The sequence below is a fragment of the Anastrepha ludens genome, chromosome 6 (genome assembly GCF_028408465.1).
Source record: "Anastrepha ludens isolate Willacy chromosome 6, idAnaLude1.1, whole genome shotgun sequence".
NCBI lineage: Eukaryota > Metazoa > Arthropoda > Insecta > Diptera > Tephritidae > Anastrepha > Anastrepha ludens.
Window position 1 is genome coordinate 95,063,893 of NC_071502.1, and position 20,307 is coordinate 95,084,199.

The 20,307-nt window shown below is 34.5% G+C and overlaps 2 non-coding genes across 2 annotated transcripts; both read right to left on the reverse strand.

The window, feature by feature from the left end:
* Positions 1–1,182: 1,182 nt before the first annotated feature.
* Positions 1,183–1,264, reverse strand: Trnal-aag (transfer RNA leucine (anticodon AAG)). The gene has a single exon. It is a non-coding gene; the product is annotated as a tRNA-Leu (tRNA).
* A 5,064-nt stretch (positions 1,265–6,328) lies between these two features.
* Trnal-uag (transfer RNA leucine (anticodon UAG)) lies at positions 6,329–6,408 on the reverse strand. Its single transcript has one exon. It is a non-coding gene; the product is annotated as a tRNA-Leu (tRNA).
* Between the last annotated feature and the right edge of the window lie 13,899 nt (positions 6,409–20,307).

The window sequence follows — 20,307 nt, forward strand, 5'->3', positions numbered from 1 at the left end:
CCTTTATTTTAGCAGTGTTTTTTATACAAAGTTTTAACTAAAGTTTGTCCGAGTTCTTTATTGAGCCACTGGTATGTATCAGAGATTTAAAGTTCCATGTCTGTAACTTATTTTTAACTGCAGTAGTAAAGTAAAATGATAAAAATTTGAATGATAAAGAATAAAAACCCGCACGACTTAACCACCCACATTGGAAGCTCGTTGCTGAAAGTCATTTAGTACCACCAAATATTGTACATCACTAAAACTAAGTAGTTACCTTAGTTGCCCAAATGTTACTAGTTACATAAAACTACATAAGATACCTTAGAAGGCTATGAAAACGCTTTGAAATGAGTCAAAACACTAACAACAGCCAAACGTGAAATTAGGTGTTTGTATGAATGAATGTATCTGCCAACAATTTAAGAAAAATTACACAAAAAATTAACTCCTCCCTAATGCATTTCTATATATGTATGTACATATACACAACTTAGGTAAGTAATGACGCAGGGCGTAACTATCAGTCAAGGCACATTAAAGGAATAGTAGCAGTAGAGCAACAACAACATGATCAATGTATTTTGGTTTTGCTTTTAATCTTCCAAAATCACGAACAAAGATTGCCAATTTAGTGAGCAAAGGAATAGAAAAAGATTAAATCAGCTGCTCCATGGATATTACCTGTTGTATGTATGTGTTTGATAGCAGCTGCGACAGAATAAATTCGTTCGACTGACAACTCGTGCAAAACGCATAGGTATGAAAAAATGAAGGTACGAGTACTGCTGCATACAAACCAATCACCTGTTTTGCACTGTACGAAAGAGTGGAGAGTTGCCCGACTTTTGTCTGTTGCGACAAGTCGGTAGAAACTAATTAGAAAAGAAAAAATAAATTACTAGAAATTTGGGCAGTGCAACGTTGTTGTTGTGCAGCATAAATAATCCCTCTACAATTACGGGTAATGCTGCTGGAGTGACACTCCTTGCCCGGTTATAAATCCGGTTCGTTCCGGCAACGTGGAAACGACTGCCTGGGAATGTGGCTGGGCAACGTCTACTTATGCATCTAGTTCGACTAGTTAATTGTGGAATTCATTTTTTTCTAAAGCATACAAATAAATAAAATAGATTTTATTGGGAGTTAAAATGATAAAAAAAAATTAAAACATATTTGTTAAATGAAAAAAAAACTTCCTGGCAGCGGTGGGATTCGAACCCACGCCTCCGAGGAGACTGGTGCCTTAAACCAGCGCCTTAGACCGCTCGGCCACGCTACCTATATTTTCACAGCTGACAAATGTGCTACTTCACTGCAAAACCATTACTGCTTGGCATTGTTTATGAACAAAGAGCATTTGTAAATAGTAAAGAATCCGTAATTAATTGTTTGAGACAGCAAATATTTGTATATATTTGTACGTGTGTTAGCAGGTAGATATGCGATAATTGAGCGTTAGCAAATAAGATACGTAAATTTGTTAATGAAAGAGAAATTCACATTTTATTTTTAAATTTTTGTTTTTTTAGAGACATAAAACTTGTTTGTTCTTTGAAATAAAATTCAAAATATTCATTGAAATTCCCAATAATCCGGCTAGTCGATTAAATATTTAAAGTTAAATTTAAAAATTTATTAATTTGAATATTTTAAGGGATAAGCTTTAAAATAAAATATTAAAAATTATTGAATAATTGATTTAAAATGTATGCATAGAATTAGCAATCATTTGTAAGTTTGTTATAATTTGTGTATGTATCACCTTTTCCAGCACAGCCGGCATCATCGCACTAACAACGCGCCAAATGTTGACTTCCGATGGTTGTGAAGGTGATTAATCATTGCTGGCCTCTCGTATATACATACATACATCAGAGCTGGCAAATTATAATATTATTTTCCACCCTCGTTGGGATTAATTTGCGTTAGAGCCGCCATCACTAATGAAAGTAGAACTAAACGGATTTGTTCTTTGAAATTTAATGGCTTTTGAATTTTACGCAATTTGCTAACCCATATTCTGATTCCAAGCCAAATGCTTTGCGTGAGTGCAAAATAAGCTCTCTACTATAAAATAAAAAAACCAAAGTAATGCAAAGAAGTAGAAAAATCTATACATCGATAGTTTGCAAGCTATAATATACATATGTACATAAAGGGTGATAAATTTAGGGGTATCGGATTTTAAATAAAATATAACAATAAATATAATAAAATAAAGCAAAGAAAGTTCAAATTGATTTAGTATTAAATATCTATAATAAATAATATAGTACTAAAAATGTAGTATGCGAAAATTAGTACTTAGTACTTTAGTTTAGTACAAACATTTTAGTACTAAAATTTAGTACACAAAAATTTGGTATCCAAGACATAGTACTTTACTTTAATTTAGCACAAACATTTTAGTACTAAAAATTTAGTTTGATGAGTAAATTCTTAGTACTAAACATTTAGTACTTAAGTTTAGCTCACACATTTTAGTACTCAATTTTAGTACACAAAAATTTGGTATCCGAAACATAGTACTTTACTTTAATTTAGCACAAACATTTTAGTACTAAAAATTTAGTACACAAAAATTTGGTATCCGAAACATAGTACTTTAATTTAGCACAAACATTTTAGTACTAAAAATTTAGCTTGATGAGTAAATTCTTAGTACTAAGCATTTAGTACTTTAGTTTAGCTCACACATTTTAGTACTAACAATTTAGTACACAAAAATTTGGTATCCGAAACATAGTACTTTAATTTAGCACAAACATTTTAGTACTAAAAATTTGGTTTGAGGAGTAAATTCTTAGTACTAAACATTTAGTACTTTAGTTCAGCTCACACATTTTAGTACTCAAAATTTAGTACACAAAAATTTGGTATCCAATATATAGTACTTTAATTTAGTACAAACATTTTAGTACTAAAAATTTAGTTTCTTGAGTTTCCTACTAATGTTATTGAAAACTGTATACCATAAATTTGACATAGACAAAATTTAGTACTAAATTTTTAGTACTAAATATTTAGTACTAAATACTTAGGAATACAAATTTAGTACTAAATACGCAGGAATAAAAAGAACAAAAATTTAGTACTAAATACTTAGGAATACTAAAAATTTGGTATCCAAAACTTAGTACTTTAATTTAGCACAAACATTTTAGTACTAAAAATTTAGCTTGATGGCTTAATTCTTAGTACTAAACATTTAGTACTTTCGTTTAGCTCACACATTTTAGTACTAAAAATGTAGTACTAAAAATTTGGTATCCAAAAGTTAATACTTTCATTTAGCACAAATATTTTAGTACTAAAAATTTAGTTTTATGAGATTGGTACCATTGTTATTAAAAAATTTGTACCATAAACTTGATACTAAACTTAAACAGTGGAGACAAAATTGAGTACTAAATACATAGGAACAAAAATTTAGTATTTAGTATTAGGAATAAAAATTTAGTACTAAATACATAGGAATACAAATTTAGTACTAAATACTTAAGAATGAAAATTTAGTGCTAAATACTTAGGCACACAAATTTAGTACTAAATATTTAAGAAAGAAAATTTAGTACTAAATACTTAGGCATACAAATTTAGTACTAAAGACTTAGGCATAAAAATTTTGTACTCAATACTTAGTGATAAAAATTTAGTACTAAATACTTAGGAATAAAAATTTAGTACTAAATACTTAAGAATGAAAATTTAGTACTAAATACTTAGGCATAAAAATTTAGTACTAAATACTTAGGAATAAAAATTTAGTACTAAATACATAGGAATAAAAATTTAGTACTAAACACCTAGGAATAAAAATTTAGTCCGAAATACTTAGGAATAAAAATTTAGTACTAAATACTTAAGAATACAAATTTAGTACTAAATGCTTAGGAATAAAAATTTAGTACTAAATACTTAGGAATACAAATTTAGTACAAAAAATCTTATGAGTCTCGTACCATTGTTATTAAATATGTTATACAATTGATACTGAACTTCAACAGAGGAGAGAAAATTTAGTTCTAAAAATGTAGTACTAAAAATAGAATACTAAAAATTTACTACAAAATATTTGGTATCCGAAACTTAGTACATAGTACCAAAACTAAAATTTAGTTTCATGAATTTAGTACAAAAAATTTGGCAAATTTAATTTAAAAATTTTGATAAAAGTGATCAATTTAGAGGAATCGGATTTTAAATTGACACAAAACACCGAAAACTCAAATTGCTTGGGCAATTTTCAATATTTTAGTGTAGAACCATTCTTGACATTTATTCTTTAAAGCCAATCCCTTTCAAATGCTGGCCGCAATTGCGTCGACACCGTGATTCCACCCTCCGTAAACACCAATTTAGAATTACTCGCTGGAGTCATTCGCTCAGTCGGTATCGCGTGAATAACTTTAGTAATGTTGGCTTCCAATGCCTCAATCGAAGCTGGTTTATCCACAAAGTATTTAGACTTTGCATACCCCCGCAAATAAAAGTCCAATGGTGTAATATCACACGATCTTGGTGGCCAATCCACTGGTCAGTGACTAGAGATAAATTGCATTTTTCTTGGAGAAACTACGGCTCAGTAAATGCATTGTTTCACAGGCTGTATGGTAAGTAGCGCAGCCTTGTTGGAACCAAATGTTGTGGAGATTACGGGCTTCAATTTCCGGCATCAAAAAGTTGTTTATCGTGGCGCGATAGCGTTCGCCATTCATTGTTACATCGGCGCCAGCCTCGTTTTTCAAGAAATATGAGCTGATGATTCCTCTGATTCCTCCAGCCCATAGGTCGCACCAAACGATTGTTTTCAATGGCTGTAATGACCGGCTTCGAGTTGCTCTTCAGACAAATACGGAAATTTTGCTAATTGATCTTCGGCGAGTTTTTCAAGAGCCCAACGACTAGAATTACTGAGCCCAACTGACTAACTTTCACGCTGTATAAAATTAAAAAAAAAAAAAAAATTCTCATCAAAATTTCCAATTTTTTAATAAATATTTTCCGGAAGATTCTGGATACGCAGCTTTGTAGGATATTCAGTTTTGATATAATAATAATATAAAGTACCTCAAAATTTGTGTTGATATCTGATTTGTTGACGCTGTAGTGCATCGAGAAAATGCGCTTCACCAGCAAGAAAAAAAATCGTAAGAAATTAAAGGAATTTGTAAGCAGCTTCGAACGCACAATGTGGGAGGGGATATGAAACTGCTTACTTGAAATTTTAAGGTCTCCAACTAAACAAAATTGAAAAAAAAGAAATAAAAAATTTCATAAATTTCAATTTTTTTTCGGAATCTTAAGAAAAAAATGCTTAAAAATTTTAATTTTTTCTTATCGTAGTCTTTAGAAAAATTTCGATATTTCGTAAAAATATCAGTTTTCTTCGTAAAAATATAATTTTTTTTCTGATAAAAAAAAATTGGAAATTTCTAAGAATTTTTTTATAAATATTCCGTTAAAAAAATTGAAATTTTTAAGAATTTTTTCCTAAAGATTCCGTTAAAAAAAATTAAAATTTTTGAAATGTTTTTTTTTATTTTTTCGTCAATTTTTCTAAAGATTCCGATAAAAAAGTAGGAAATTTTTAAGAATTTTTTTTTATATTTTTTTGGAAATTTTATACTAATTTTGAAAGTTTGAGTTATATGATTTTTGTTGTAGTATAATTTTGCAATTTGTTGCGCTGCTGTTATTGTGAACACCTGTGTATACATATTATAAAATATTTTACTTCGAAGGGCTATAAAACTGCTTACTCGAAACTTTAAGGTCACCAACTAAAAAAAATTGACAAGTAAATAAAAGAAATTCTTAAAAAATAAAATTTTTTTAATCGACATTTTTCAAAAGATTCCCATAAAAAAATTTAAATATTTAAGAATTTTTTTTTATTTGTTTGTCAATTTTTCTATATTTTTTCATATGTTTTTTTGGAAATTTCGTACTAATTTTGAACCTTTGAGTGATATGATTTTGATTGTAGTATGAACGATAATTTTATAAAAAATTTTTTTTTTTAATATATATGAAAAATAATCAAATACTGAAAACTTTGTAATTTGTTGGGCTGCTATTATTGAGAACACCTCTGTATATAATAAAATATTTTACTTGAAATTAGCAAATAACTTAGCTCTAAAAACCCTCTAAAACAAGAACCTTCTCAAGTTGTTCCTATAACGAGCAACAAATCAGAGGAATACTTAAAAATCTTTTATTTAGTTGTCCTTTTGCGTCGTTTTAGTAAAATATAACCTTTTCGTGAGCGCTCCTTAACACGTTGAGCGCTGTCATCTAAACGAGATGTTTATTTCTAAATTTAAACAAAAAATCATATTGACAGCGGTGGGATTCGAACCCACGCCCTTTCGGACTGGTGCCTAAAACCAGCGCCTTAGACCGCTCGGCCACGCTGCCTGTCACTAAGTACACGCATGAAATAAAAAATTGAATAAGTAATTGAGAATGCCTGAGCTTAGAATACGGTAATTAGCCAGAGCTAGAAGAATGTTTTGCTTCCAGACAGTTGGGCAAACATATTTTCATTCTATTGCTCATTTATTTATTTCGAATTGTGTAGGTTGCGTGCATTGCCTGTGTTTTAATAAGTTGTAGCGTCAGTAAGAAAAATAAAAGTAAGTAAGTAATATGCAGTAAGAGGAACTCTACTTATCCATTCATGCATTCATACAGATGGTTATATACAGCGTGTAATCTCTCCTAACGGGCATCTCTATTAGAAGGGCACTTCCTTTTGGGGACATTTTTCCCCATATTCAGGTTTAGCCAGCGAAATAAATTACGCTCTCTTGAGCGGGCAAAAGTTAGCTGAAGGTGGGTGTTCGCCCAAGGGAGGTTTTATTGCATAGTATACCTATATACCTATACATACATATATATTATATAAGTTTTTATAATAAGTCAAAATATACAGTCTTCCCGATCTAATGAATGTATGTTTGATTCAACTGTCCAAATGTCCGAAATTTATTTTTATTGGCAAAAATGCGCAACACCGTCAGTGAAAAATGTGATAAAAAATTAACCAGATTTTTAGCAGATTCAGACTCGCACTTTCTTATACTAAAACTTAAGAAGGTATAAAACTGCATAGCAAAACTGTTTCTAGAAATTCGAATTAAAAACCGTGGGGTTGAGACAAAGAGTTGGTGGATTTTTTCTAAAGTTGGATTTTTTTATTTTTTTTTATTTTTATTTTTTTTTGGCGGTGAGGTTGGGTTAAAAATGCCTTCGTACCATATAGTAACCCTCGCTACTACGTGTGGGGTGATTCCACTAAAAATATCCCTCCTCTTCTCTTGGATTTTTCCCTCCACCCCGGGACTGCTTCCGTATTGCTTCGAGGTATAGGGCCAAGAAGGCGTCCTAAGAAGGACACTCACTTACTATCTTTAGCATATGTTTTAATTTCGCGCTTCTTTTTTCGGATAATATCCGCGACGGCATTCCATTTTTCTTCGTCTATCATCATTTTATCGATCATTTCTTCAGGTGTAAATACACCAATAGCTCGTTGCAGACCTGTTCTCTCTACGTTCCACCTCTCGCATTTAAAGAAGGTGTGCTCTGCATTATCATTCTCAGTATCTCCATATATGCAGTTTGGTTGGCTCACTTTTCCCATTCGCCACAAATACTTGCGAAAGGACCGTAAGAAAGGATATAATTGTGTTAGACCGTGAGCTATGGTAGGTAGGAAAGATGGCAAGAGTACCCCAGGAACACTTCAAGTAGCACTTACATGCCGTTGTGATACCATAATGCGGACCACTACCTGTGAAAAGAAAAATTTTTGGGAAGAGAAAACCTGCTACAGCCAACCAGTGCTGTTGATGTAGTGGAGGAGAGAAAAGGGATCTAGGCTGGAGAATTTCTTCAAGTCATTCCCAAAGGGCACGCTAAGGAAGCTCAAGCGTCTAGCCGCCAGAGCCGGACATGTGCAGAGAAAGTGTTCAACAGTCTCTTTCTCTGCAGGACCCCCACAGCTTCTGCAATAGGGGTTGTACGGAATTCCAAGCTTCTCCGCATGAGTACCGATCACCCAGTGACCAGTGAACACCGCAATGAGTTTGAAAATTGAATGGCGGGGGATCCCCATCACCTTAAGCGTCCTGTTTCTGTCGTATTGAGGCCATAATGTTTTCGAAATAGCACACGAACCTCCATCTGTCTTGCGCTTTTTTTTAGAAAGAAATTGTGTAGTTTTCCTTTAACAGCGGTCAAGAGGACACCGATACCTGAGAAGGGGACAGCTGGAACCAGTTCTGCCAACCCCTTTCTGGCAAGCTCATCGACAATTTCATTTCCCTATATATTCCTGTGCCCAGAAACCCAGATAAGGGAAATGTTTCCTGCACGTTCGAGACGTTTGAGTTCCTCCTCACATGAGTTCATCAGAAGAGAGCTGCAAGACGGCGACGATAGGGCCTTGATTGGAGCTTGACTATCGGAAAAAACATTAATGCCTACCTCCCAACAGCGATCTTGAAGTATTTTGCTTGCCTGCAGGATCGCAAAGACCTCTGCTCGAAAAACGCTGCTCGTTTCCGGCAGGTAAAAGGAGGCCGAAATGCTGGTTGATTTAGAGAAAACCCCCGCTCCAACTCCAGATTCCATCTTGGATCCGTCAGTGAAAACAGAGGTACCTATATCCGTGCCGACTCTCCCCTCCTTCCAATCTTGCCTGCTCGGATAGATAGCCCTAGCACAACCCTCAAAATATAGTTTACGGATGGAGAGGTCAGTGCGAAAAACAGAGAAGGAAAGGGAGATCTGCTTCAAGATGCTACTATGTCCTACAGGAAGTTGTCTCCAAAGGTCAATCTCCTTCAACCAAATAACGCTCTGAGCAGCAATGGGTTTAACTTGCAGATCCACAGGAAGTACTTAAGTGCAGAATAACGTTGAGCGCAGCAGTGGGACATGTTCTACAAGCACCAGTGAGCTATACTTTTATAAAAAATTATGCATATTTAAAATTAAAAAATTAAAAATATGGAAAAGTGGTAAAAATATTTATGAATTATTCTTTTTTCTTGAGCTGTGCTTGGACATACATACATACATACATATGTACATATATGGAAACAGTTGAAGTACTACAGCAAAAAAAAAGTAACATAAATTTGTTGTTGCTTTTGCGCTCTAGAACTCAAAAAAGTTTATTGTCTTTTATTAGAAGTTAATACAAAGTTTAAGTTTAAGTTGAACACCTTTTCTAAAACCATCGGTTGGGCACTCGAGTCAGACCTTTTTTCGTTCTTCTCGAGGATTCTTTTTAAAAGGTCATATCCATAAACCGCTAGAAAATTAAATTTTACGAAGCGACCTGGAAGCGCATGCCGTTATCTATTATAGAAATATGTTAAATTCACATCCAAACTCGAAAATGTCTGGCCAGATCCTGGTGCCCAACGGAGGGTTAAACCTTCAAACTTTGGTTTGTGAGGCTAATTTTGAGACTTAATATTGTAAATTGCGAAAATCCAATCAGCAGTTGTAGTGATATTATCTAATAACTGTACCTGGGTTTATTACAACCAAGTAAAACAAAAATAATTAATAATTTTCAAGATGTGAGAGCAATTCTGGCTGTGCTGTAACTAGACAGAATAGACAAGAAAGAACCCGACTTTGGAAGGGAATAACAATAAAAATGAATACACGTATTATATTTATTTATTTAAAGAGAAACAATTATAAATAATTGCTACACTTAAATCTAAAGCACTGGCTGCCAGGGCCGCCGGCTACAAAAAATAAAAAATAAAAAAAATTTTTTTTAACATACTTAGGTAATAATATTTACTATAGAAAGATGTATAAATGTGTATATTTATAGCTGATGTGAGGATATTAGATTATATGCTTATTTTACATAGAGATACGAATTGCGATAGAATATTAACATTGGTGGCATTAATAAATTTAAAATGATCAGAAGGTTTAGTGTTAGTAAATAGAGCTGTCCTGATGTGTTGTTGCTGTGGGCAGTCGTCGAGGAGGTGAGATGCTGTGAGGTTGAGGTCGCCGCAATAGCCTAACAAAATTTTTTTATATTTTTGATTGGCAGGTTTACAGGAAAGGTCGATCGTGCATCATCGGGGTTGCAGTTTTTATAGAAATGCTCACAGTAAAAATTTTAGTTTAATGTTAATACCAATTTGGTGTTTATATATAACAATTCCAGAAAGTATAAGATTAAAACCATTCCGGTTTCAGAAAAGAGAGAGAGAAGTTAATTAAAATATTCTCTTTAAAAAACCAAGAATGAGACTAAATTATATACTTTTAAGGGTTTAAAAATAAAGCTAAAATGGTTTTGACTTTATCCGAGAATTGAAATAAATTTAATAATAATTAGAATTAAAGTTAATCCAAAATTGAATTGAATGTAGAACTTTCTTGGAATTGAAAGTAAACCCTTGAATGATATTTTAATTCCAAAAAAGGAATTGAATCCAAACCAAAATTGTAGTAGATTTAGTACATTGTTGACGAATCCTCAAAACAAAAAACAAAATAAATTTTTTTAAATAAATATTTACGTTTTATTTAAAATGACATAAACTTATATACATAAGTGAAATAATAATACATATTGAAATTTTATTCTATAATTCCACATGGCATTAGTAAAAACATTTTTGAATCTATAAAGTACACTAAATAACCTGAATTGTTCTCTGGATTAAAGAACAAATCCTAAAATGATTTTGGAGTTTAATTAAAATCAGATGGTATTTTTACGTATTAACACAATGTTACGCATACTTACAATTCCTCTAAACTTGCTATTGGTAATCTTATAAGCAGGAAAAAGACGTATTATTGACTCGACTAGTGGAATTTTTTCCTCACGCTTGGGGTGATTTCCACAACGCTGGCGTAAAAAGTTCGTAGACTCACGCACTAAGGTACGTCGGGAACTATCACTCAAAGTGTTAGGGTTTTTGTATTCCTCAAAAATACTAGAGAAATCTCCACTTCTGATGTAGTTCTCCAGATCCTGTTGAATTTTTTAACACTAAAATGTCTCTTACACTTCATTTGCTACTTACCTTATGATTTAAGCTTGAAACAGCTGATGCTTCTTTCCTTGGCGAATTTTCGTATATTTCCAATAAAAAACAGCTACAGCCTTTATATTGGCGAATAATTTCTTGGAAATCATCATTCATTCAGCTCCGTCGCGGTCTCTAAATGCTAGTGCATACTCAGTATCAATATTTAATTGTTGTACAACTGCCAAAAAACACCATTAAATTTTATAAAATCTCACCAATTGTTTCGATTACTTACTTGATGCAATTGTTTTATCCACCGAGAACTCCTCGCTTTCAGGATTGATTATTTTCGCGTGGTATTTCACTTTTAAAAACATGCTTCTAGAATAGTGGAAAAAATGACACTGAGAGTGAGTGAGTGACAGAGAGTGAGAGACTTTTTTAATACTTTCTTGGTTTTACTTCAAAGCAAATAATACTAAAGTTCAGAGTACATTAAAATTAATTGAGAGTGAGAAAATTTTTGAATACTTTTTTGGTTTTACTTTTAAACCAATAAATTTTAAATTGAATATAATTGAAACTTAAACTGAAACCAACATAGCTTGAAAAAATTAAAGAGAGCAATTTAATGTTTTTTCGGCCTTACGTTAAATCTAATAGGTATTAAATTTCAAAAACGCAAGGATCAGCACCAATTAAAGTTTTGTTTTAAACCCATTTTGGATTTAAAATAATTGCAAGAATATTTCATCGTCTTAAAATAAAACTTTTTAGAATTAAAAATCAAATTTAATTCCAAAATTGTATAAATTCAATAGAAACTGGTATTAAATATAAACCATCATTTTTTACTGTGCTGGTATTTACTCCATTCTATTTGCCATTTAACGTGCTGCTGTTTTTTGCAGAGTTTACGAATATCTGCATTTGTGAGGTAATCGAAAAGAAGAAGAGGTTCGGTGCCAGCTTCTTTGGCTCTTTTATCCGCAATCTCATTACCTCTAATGTCTGTATGTCCAGGTGCCCACATTACTTTTATGGAGCTATACTGAAGTAGATTTTGGCGGAATTTGTTTATGAGATGGCATTCGTTTGATAAGTTAAGAATGGCGTCTATTGAAGACTTACTATCTGTGCATATAATATGCTTGGCATCTTTACGAGAGGTGTACAGTACTGCTTCATGCAGAGCAGCTACTTCAGCTGTAAAAGCTGAGCAGTGTGTTGGCAGAGCACCGACGGTAATGGTGGCATCAAGTGTGTTTGTGACAGCAAACGTTGTACTGGTATCAGATTTCGATCCATCGGTGTATATAATTTCCTAGCCCTCGTTGTATGGTTGTAAGGCTTCACGAAATATTTGCTGGTATTCGTTAGAACTGGTTTTATTTTTATTGTGATTCTGAACAACGGAAATGAATGAAGATTGAGGAATCATAAAAGGTGGATTACACACTGTTTTTACTAATGTTGGTGTTGATATTATGTCCATTTCCTGTTTTGCGTGCATGGAGCAAAACAGAGTTAATTTGAGTGAATAAGAGCTGATTCCGGCAATGGAGAATTTTAGGTAATAGCATCATAGTATTGTACTCAGCCCTATTCGAGACTTCAGGTAGTCCGGCTTCGGTTAGAACTGCTCTGACTGGTGACGTTGGGAACGCACGTATACTCCTTTTGCGGCAGCATGGTATGGTGCATGTAAGAGTCTGATATGCGAATTAGCACAATTACCGTATATTGAAAGGCCATAATCGATTTTTGAAAGTATTAGTGATTTGGTGATATTAATTATATATTACGTCAGAAAATCAGCTGACTCTGTCAAATTAATTGAGAGCAGGATGTCGCCACCTCTGTATCGAATAAAGGATAGCAAGACTAGGCTAGCAACATGCAGGGAAGCACAAAAAAAAGGGGTTAGATTAGTAACTATTTTTTCACATTTGGGTTAATACTCTTGGATTTATGCTCTACCTCACTCGACATTTAAGCTGCGGCCAGAAATGGGACGTTTTTTTCTATTGACAACTGTTATTACAGTTAACTTTTTTTTTTTTGGGGGGTTAAAAATGCCTTCGCACCATATAGTAACCGTCGCTACTACGTGTGTGGTGATTCCACTAAAAATATTCCTCCTCTTCTCTTGGATTTTTCGCTCCACCCCGGGACTGCTTCCGCATTGCTTCGAGGTAGAGGGCCAAGACGGCGTCCTAAGAAGGACACTTGCTTACTCACCCTGCGTCCAGAGTAGCCTGTTGTGAAAAACCTATGTTCAATGCTCTTCAGCATAACTTTTCATTTCGTGCTTCTTTTTTCGTATAATATCCTCCACAAAATTTGCGACGGCATTTCATTTTTCTTCGTCTATCATCATTTTCTCGATAATTCCTTTAGGTGTAAATACACCAATAGCTCGTTGCAGATCTGTTCTCTCTACGTTCCACCTCTCGCATTTAAAGAAGGTGTGCTCCGCATTATCATTCGCAGTATCTCCATATATGCAGTTTGGTTGGCTCACTTTTCCCATTCACCACAAATACTTGCGAAAGGACCCATGTCCGGACAAAACTGTGTGAGGTAATAGTTAGTTAACCTCACCGTGCTTTCTTTCTACCCTCTTTTTTAGATCGGGTATTAGTTTCGCTGTCCATCTACCATACCGTGCAGAGTTCCATCTTGCCTGCCAAAGTGTGAGCGTTTGAACTCTAATATCGGAGAAGCGTGGTACTGGGATTCCTGTGCTGCTTGCCTCCCATCTCCGTTTGCGCTCTTGTGCTAGAATATCTATAGGGCTGGTTCCGCTGATAACTAACACCGCTACTTCAGATACTGTTCTGTATGACGAAGCCACTCTGAGAGCGCAGGTGCGTTGCACAGATTGCAGAGTTTTCCGCCGGCATTGCACCCTTAGCGAATCTGCCCATATTTCGCATCCGTATAAGAGAATCGAGTTCGTCGTGTCCATTAAAAGTTTTCGCTTGTTCTGCGTTGGACCTCCAAGGTGTGCCATGAGCTTACTTAACATGCCGCTTACTTTGGCAGCTCTTGTGGCAGTATAGTTTATGTGCGCCCAGTAAGTTAGCCTTGTATCTAATTGTACTCCTAGGTACTTGACCACTCTTTTTGTCGATAAAGTGGCATCGAGTACTTGTATGTCTACTTCTTATGGGATACGTCTGTTCGTTAGAAGGATTAGCTCTGTTTTCTCTGTGGCCAGCTTTAATCCATGGTCTTCTAGCCATGTCTGAACTCGTATCATCACCTGACTTAACTTCCTTTTGGCTTCGTCAGTGTTTCGGGTGATTATTACAGCTGCAATGTCATCTGCGTATCCCACTTAATGCACATCCTCAGGCATCTCTATGCGAAGGATTTCATCGTAGCTTATATTCCAGAGTTCAGTCGCCTTTATTACTCGACACGATTATTTGCGTATACTCTTATTTTATACTCCTCACTTAATGTAAAAAGGTGACGGATAGTCTATTTGCGGGGAAATTGGGTGCCAGTACGTAACATACAAAATAAATTTTGTGTGAGATTGTGGCTCTATGTTATTACTTACTCAATGCCTTAAACTAGGAAATTTTCTTTTTCAACTCATTTTATTGTAAAAATTTGTACATTCCCGCCTGAATACCCAAAACCAGTGAGCGAAAGTACTTTTCAACTTATCGGCAATGAATTTTGATTTGAAAAATTAGCTTAGTCTGAAGTTTCCAGGGCTTCAAAGGGAGCTTCTAGTGAATTTATCGTACAATTCAGATCTGACCCAAGCGATTGCCAAATCTTCAAGTACATAGTAGCAAAATTTTCTTTTACCTACAAAACTGGTCTCCAGTGGGGTTTGTGAAAGTTAGTCTTTTAAGTTTTTCCTACCGATATGCAATTTTTTTTCTTCAAACGCAGAATTTTGAAATTACCTTCAAAATGGATAAGACTCTTGCAAAATGGGATAATCGTAACTCCTAATTTCATTGTCCAAATAAAACATCGCATGCAACGAAGTATCAAACTTCTCTGGGTGGCCAATTTTTTCGCATGGTTCCAAAGTAGCTTTAAAATAAATAGATAAAGGGATGGTGTGTTTCGATTTTTTTCTGAATATTTTTCAAAACTTCGCGTTTGTGAATTTCTGATGAATGATAGTTTTACCATTCCAAAAACCACACTAAAAAGGTAAAATGTTTGCCTCAATAAGATACCCAGTGCTTAGGCTGCAGGCTTACCTTACTGAACTCGCTTATTGGTGTACCTATTCATTAGGCCGGGTCGATTTGTGGGGAGGCAAAAAAATCGCCCATTGCTCTGTGAAAATCATATTCTAGGGATCAAAATAAGAAACTTTGCCGAAGTAACCATACTTCTAAAACGATTTCTGATGTCCCCCAATTTGGGTCGAACTTTTTAGTTTCTTTTCTCATGTAAAGGCCAAAAATGGTGATATTTTGAAATGATTGTATGGGGAACCCCCCAGCGGAGTTCCAGGGGGTGTGCCACTGGCAAGGGTGGATGGGCCGTCCAAAGTTAGTGTGGGTCGGTCATACATTTGGACTCGATTGAAGCACTCTAAATGGGTCAAAGTGGGATTTTTCGTTCGACCCAAATTGGGGGACATCAGAATTCGTTTTAGAGGTATGGTTCCTTCGGCAAAGTTTCTTATTTTGATCCCTAGAATACGATTTTCACAGAGCAATGAGCGATTTTTAAACCGACCCGCCCTAGTATTCATGTATCTCTTTAAATTAAAAAAAATGGTTTTAAAGTCACTTACTCTAAATCACGTGATATTCTACGATCGTCATATTATATCGGATGAGATTAGTGATTTTGGAGTAATCTGCCCCACAATAATTCTCTCAAATATTTCAAGAGACGCCTCATCTGATATTGACATCGTTTGAGATGTTGGAAGCAAATATTTTGCTACATAAAGGGTGGGCCATGTAAAGTTTGCTTTTTGAATCAGCTATAAAAAAAACGTATCAATATTTTTTCAAACTTTTTTTTTTTATTTTGAAGATTGAACATTGCCATTTATGAATGAAAAATAATATCGTTCAAATGACTGCCACGACTGGCTTTACAGGAGGCCATTCGATCAACCCATTTTCGATTGTTTGGGCTCCAATTTCATGAATGGCAACTTCGATTTCGTGTTTTAAAGCATCAATCGTCTCTGGATGGTTCGCATAGCATTTGTCTTTAACGGCTCCCCACAAAAAATAGTCCAACGGGCTTAAATCACAGCTCCATGGTGGCCAATTGATATCGGAATTTCGGCTGATTATTCGGTTTTCAAAAACGGTAGCCAAAAGTTCGAGTGTAACTTTGGCAGTGTGACAAGTTGCACCGCCCTGTTGAAACCAAACGTCGTCCATGTCATCCTCTTCAATTTTTGGAAACAAAAATTCGCTCATTTTCGAAAAAAAATGGCCCGATGATGCCGCCTGGCCAAGAACCGCACCAAACAGTGACTCGTTGTGGATGCATTTGCTTCTCTACAGTAACGTGTGGATTTTCTGAGCACCAAATCCGACAATTTTGCTTATTGACGTAGCCACCGATGTGAAAATGAGCTTCATCAGAAAAGATGATTTTTCGGTAAAAATGCCCATCTTCGGTCAAACGATTTTCTGCCCATTGAGCGAACCGAAAACTCATTGGATGGTCATTAGGCTTCAGTTCTTGCACCAATTGAACTGTGTAAGCCTTCATACCGAGGTCTTTATGCAAAATTCTCCTCAAAGAAGTGCGTGAAATGTTCAATTCTTGAGAACGATGACGAGTTGAGGACGTTGGATGTTCACGCACATTTTCGGCTACAGCAGCAATGTTGTCGGGTGTACGCAGTGTAGGAGCACGTCCACGTGTTGTTTTATCCATTAACGATCCACTTTCACGAACACGATTAACAAATTGATCCACAAACTGTCTTGTTGGCAAATCTTTTTTTTGGAATTTTTTTTCAAATTTCTCACAGTTTGAGTAGAAGACTGACAACTTTGGAAATAGGTTTTCAATTTTTCCCAATCTTGTTCAAGCGTATAGCGTTCCATTTCGTAAATGTCAAACCTTTAAGTAAATTATGAACACATTTGACATGTCATTTGTGCTAGCATTCTCAAAAAAATAGGTGGTTCAAAAAGCAAACGCTATATGGCCCACCCTGTAGAAGAGTGTGTGTATCTTGGCTGCAAACGGGCAGTGATCTGATTCGATGTTAGGTCCTCGGATCGTAGATGTCTTTAAAAAGCTGGATAAAAGCCTTCCATCAAGCGTAGTATGGAATCGTGAAGCAGATGGCAGGGTTCAAATGCACGCTTGAAATGCAGAGTTCAACATAATGAAAGTCTATCGTCCACCTTTGACCCTATGTATAACTGGTGTTTGGCAAGGTTGCCTGATTTCTCCTAAGCTGTTCCGAATCGTGCTCAATGACGTGCTTTTAAAATCTGAGACGGATGCCGCAGAGGCGTACAATGGCACTTCAGCGAACATCTTGAAGACCTACATTGATTATGCCGATGCTCTCTGCCTATTGTCAATAAAGCATCCCGACATGCAGAAGAAGCTCGACGTTTTGGTGGAAGAATCAAACAAGTCGGGCTGAAGTTTAACAGGGAAAAAACGAAATCGCTTAAACTAAATTTTGCGGATCCAAGCAATAGCTTTAGCGTTATGAATTCCAGCATTCAAAACGTCAACAACTTCACCTACATGGGAAGTGTAATTTCTACAGACGGAGACGCAGCAGATGACATACAAAGCTGAATCGCAAAAACTCGCGGCGCGTTTGCTCAGCTGAACAAGATATGGAAAATCGGTGCTTTTGTATGGCTGTGAGACCTGGCTCTGGCAGACTTGCTCGCAAATAAGCTGGAAGTTTTTGTCGATAAAAGTTTAAGTCGCCATTTATTGCGGATTTGGTGGCCCAGAACAATCGACAACAGAGAGCTTTGGGCGAATTGTAAGCAGTTAAGCGTCCAGACTGAAATAAAGCAGAGGAAATGGAGGTGAATTGGCCATAGACTTCGAAATATGCAGAGAAGCACTCGATTGGAGCCTCCAAGGAAGTAGAAAAAAAGCGCTTGGAAGAGAACCCTCGAAAAATAACTTGAGACTGTAGGGAAATCTTTCAACGAAGTCAAGGTCATCACTTTCGGCTATTTGCTTTCTGTGTATTTAGTGTGTGTTAATTTTTTATAAAAGTTCAAAAGTACCTTTTACATTTTTTAAAAAATAATGAAAATTCTGTAAAAATTGTGTAAGAATTTCAAACTTTTTAAACAGAATTTTCTTCTATAAATTTTTGGTATGCAGTTTTATAGCCTATTAAAATCTAGTATAATAAAGTGCAAATTGCAAGTGGCTACAAAGTACCGTTGATTTAAAAAAAATTTTTTTCACTGCCATATAAAAAATGGTCGATCGTATTTACTTGGAAGGAAATGTTTGCCACTGACAGCGAAAAAGAAAAAAATGTCAAAAATCAACGGTATTTTATAATCACTTGCAACTTACACTTTATTGCACTGCAATTGAATGGGCTATGAAACTGCGTTCCAAAAAATGTTCTAGAAATTCTGACTAAATATTTAAAAATTTTGGTGAAAATTTGCCGGATTTTCATAATTTTTTGTAGAAAGTTTGGAAAAACGATTTATATTGTTTTTTTTTTATTTATAAGTTGCACTTTTATACAAAATGAATAGACACTCAATGAACAAAGGGAAAATAGCCAAAACTAGTCAAAAGGCCGCACACCTATTTTATTGTCCTCAAGTGTACGGAACTCGAAGAAATGTATGTATTTCATTTTTACTACCTTAACTGCATTTCCTCACAGTTCAGGAATACTAACAAGGAAAATAACAAAATTAAGCGATGCAAACTGCGATTACGCTGCTGCATTTCATCAGCCTCAAAAATGCATACGAAACACATTAAAAACTTTTCAGTTCAAGCGATGCTGGCAAACAACTTTTATTGAATGCGTTGAGGCGAGTTTTCTTTTGAAAGTTAGCATTAGCTGGAAAAAAATAAATAAAAAAATGGCCGTAATTTTGTTCAAGGAAATTTTATATATTTTTTCACACACATACACATCTACATGTGTTTATTTATAAGCATACGAATGCAAGGCAATGGAATTTCCGTGCGTGAAAATATTAGTTTTCAACAACAGCTTCAAGTCTGCCGCTAGTAGGAGGAAATATTCTTCTCGGGCAGGCTGCTCTATCGCCATATCGTATTAACTAAATCGTGTTGCAAATACCTGCAAACATAGCTGCAGCATCCGCCAAGGCTATTCACAACTTTTTCTCCGCCAAGTCACAATCAAGCGAAAATTTATATTATTTATTTAATGAAAGGCGGGTGCATTTCTGCGCCGGTGACTGGGGAAAGTTTTTGATGAATAACTCGTTTGAATGGCTACAACTCGAAATTCAATTTGCAGATTGAAAGGTTATGCAGAAAAAACAAAACTTGGATGAGCATTTGCAATTGCATGCAGGTTCATTGCACGTGGATTAGTGGCAGAAACTGAAGCAATTTTATGAGTTGATAAAATATATAGAATTATAAAAAAGCAGGTAAGGGCATACATATGCACGCACACATATACCTATGCATCTAATAATAATCTCGGGATCATTTAGTGTAATTTAATGGAATACATAAAAAAAAAATAAAAAAATTATAAATAAATAAATAAATAAAAAAATTAAAGAAAATTAGATTAAAAGAAATATAAAAAACTAAAATAAAATAGAATAAAAAAAATAAAATACAAAAAAAAAATTTATAAAAAAAAATTAATAAAAATTAAAATAAAATAAAAAAAATAAATAAAAAAAAATTAAGAAAAATTAAATAAAATAATAAAAAAATAAAATAAAATTAAATAAAATTAAACTAATAGAAATATAAAAAACTAAAATAAAAAAATATATAAATATTATGAAAAAAAATAAAATAAAAAAAATAAATAAAATAAAACAAAAAAAAAATAAAATTAAATAAAATTAAAAAAAAAATATAAAGAAATAAAATAAAATATAATGAAATAAAATAAAATAAAAAAATGTGAAAAGAAATAAATAAAATAAAATAAAATAGCCCGCAAGGGCATCTTTCATAGAGAGTTGACGGGCTCGACAACCCCGTGGCCCCTAGTTATGACCCTGCACGGACATCCCTCACTGAGGGATGCTGGAAGTAACGACTCCACGGCTCCGAAGTTTCAGCGCAGAAGAAAACATACCGCTAAAATGCCTAA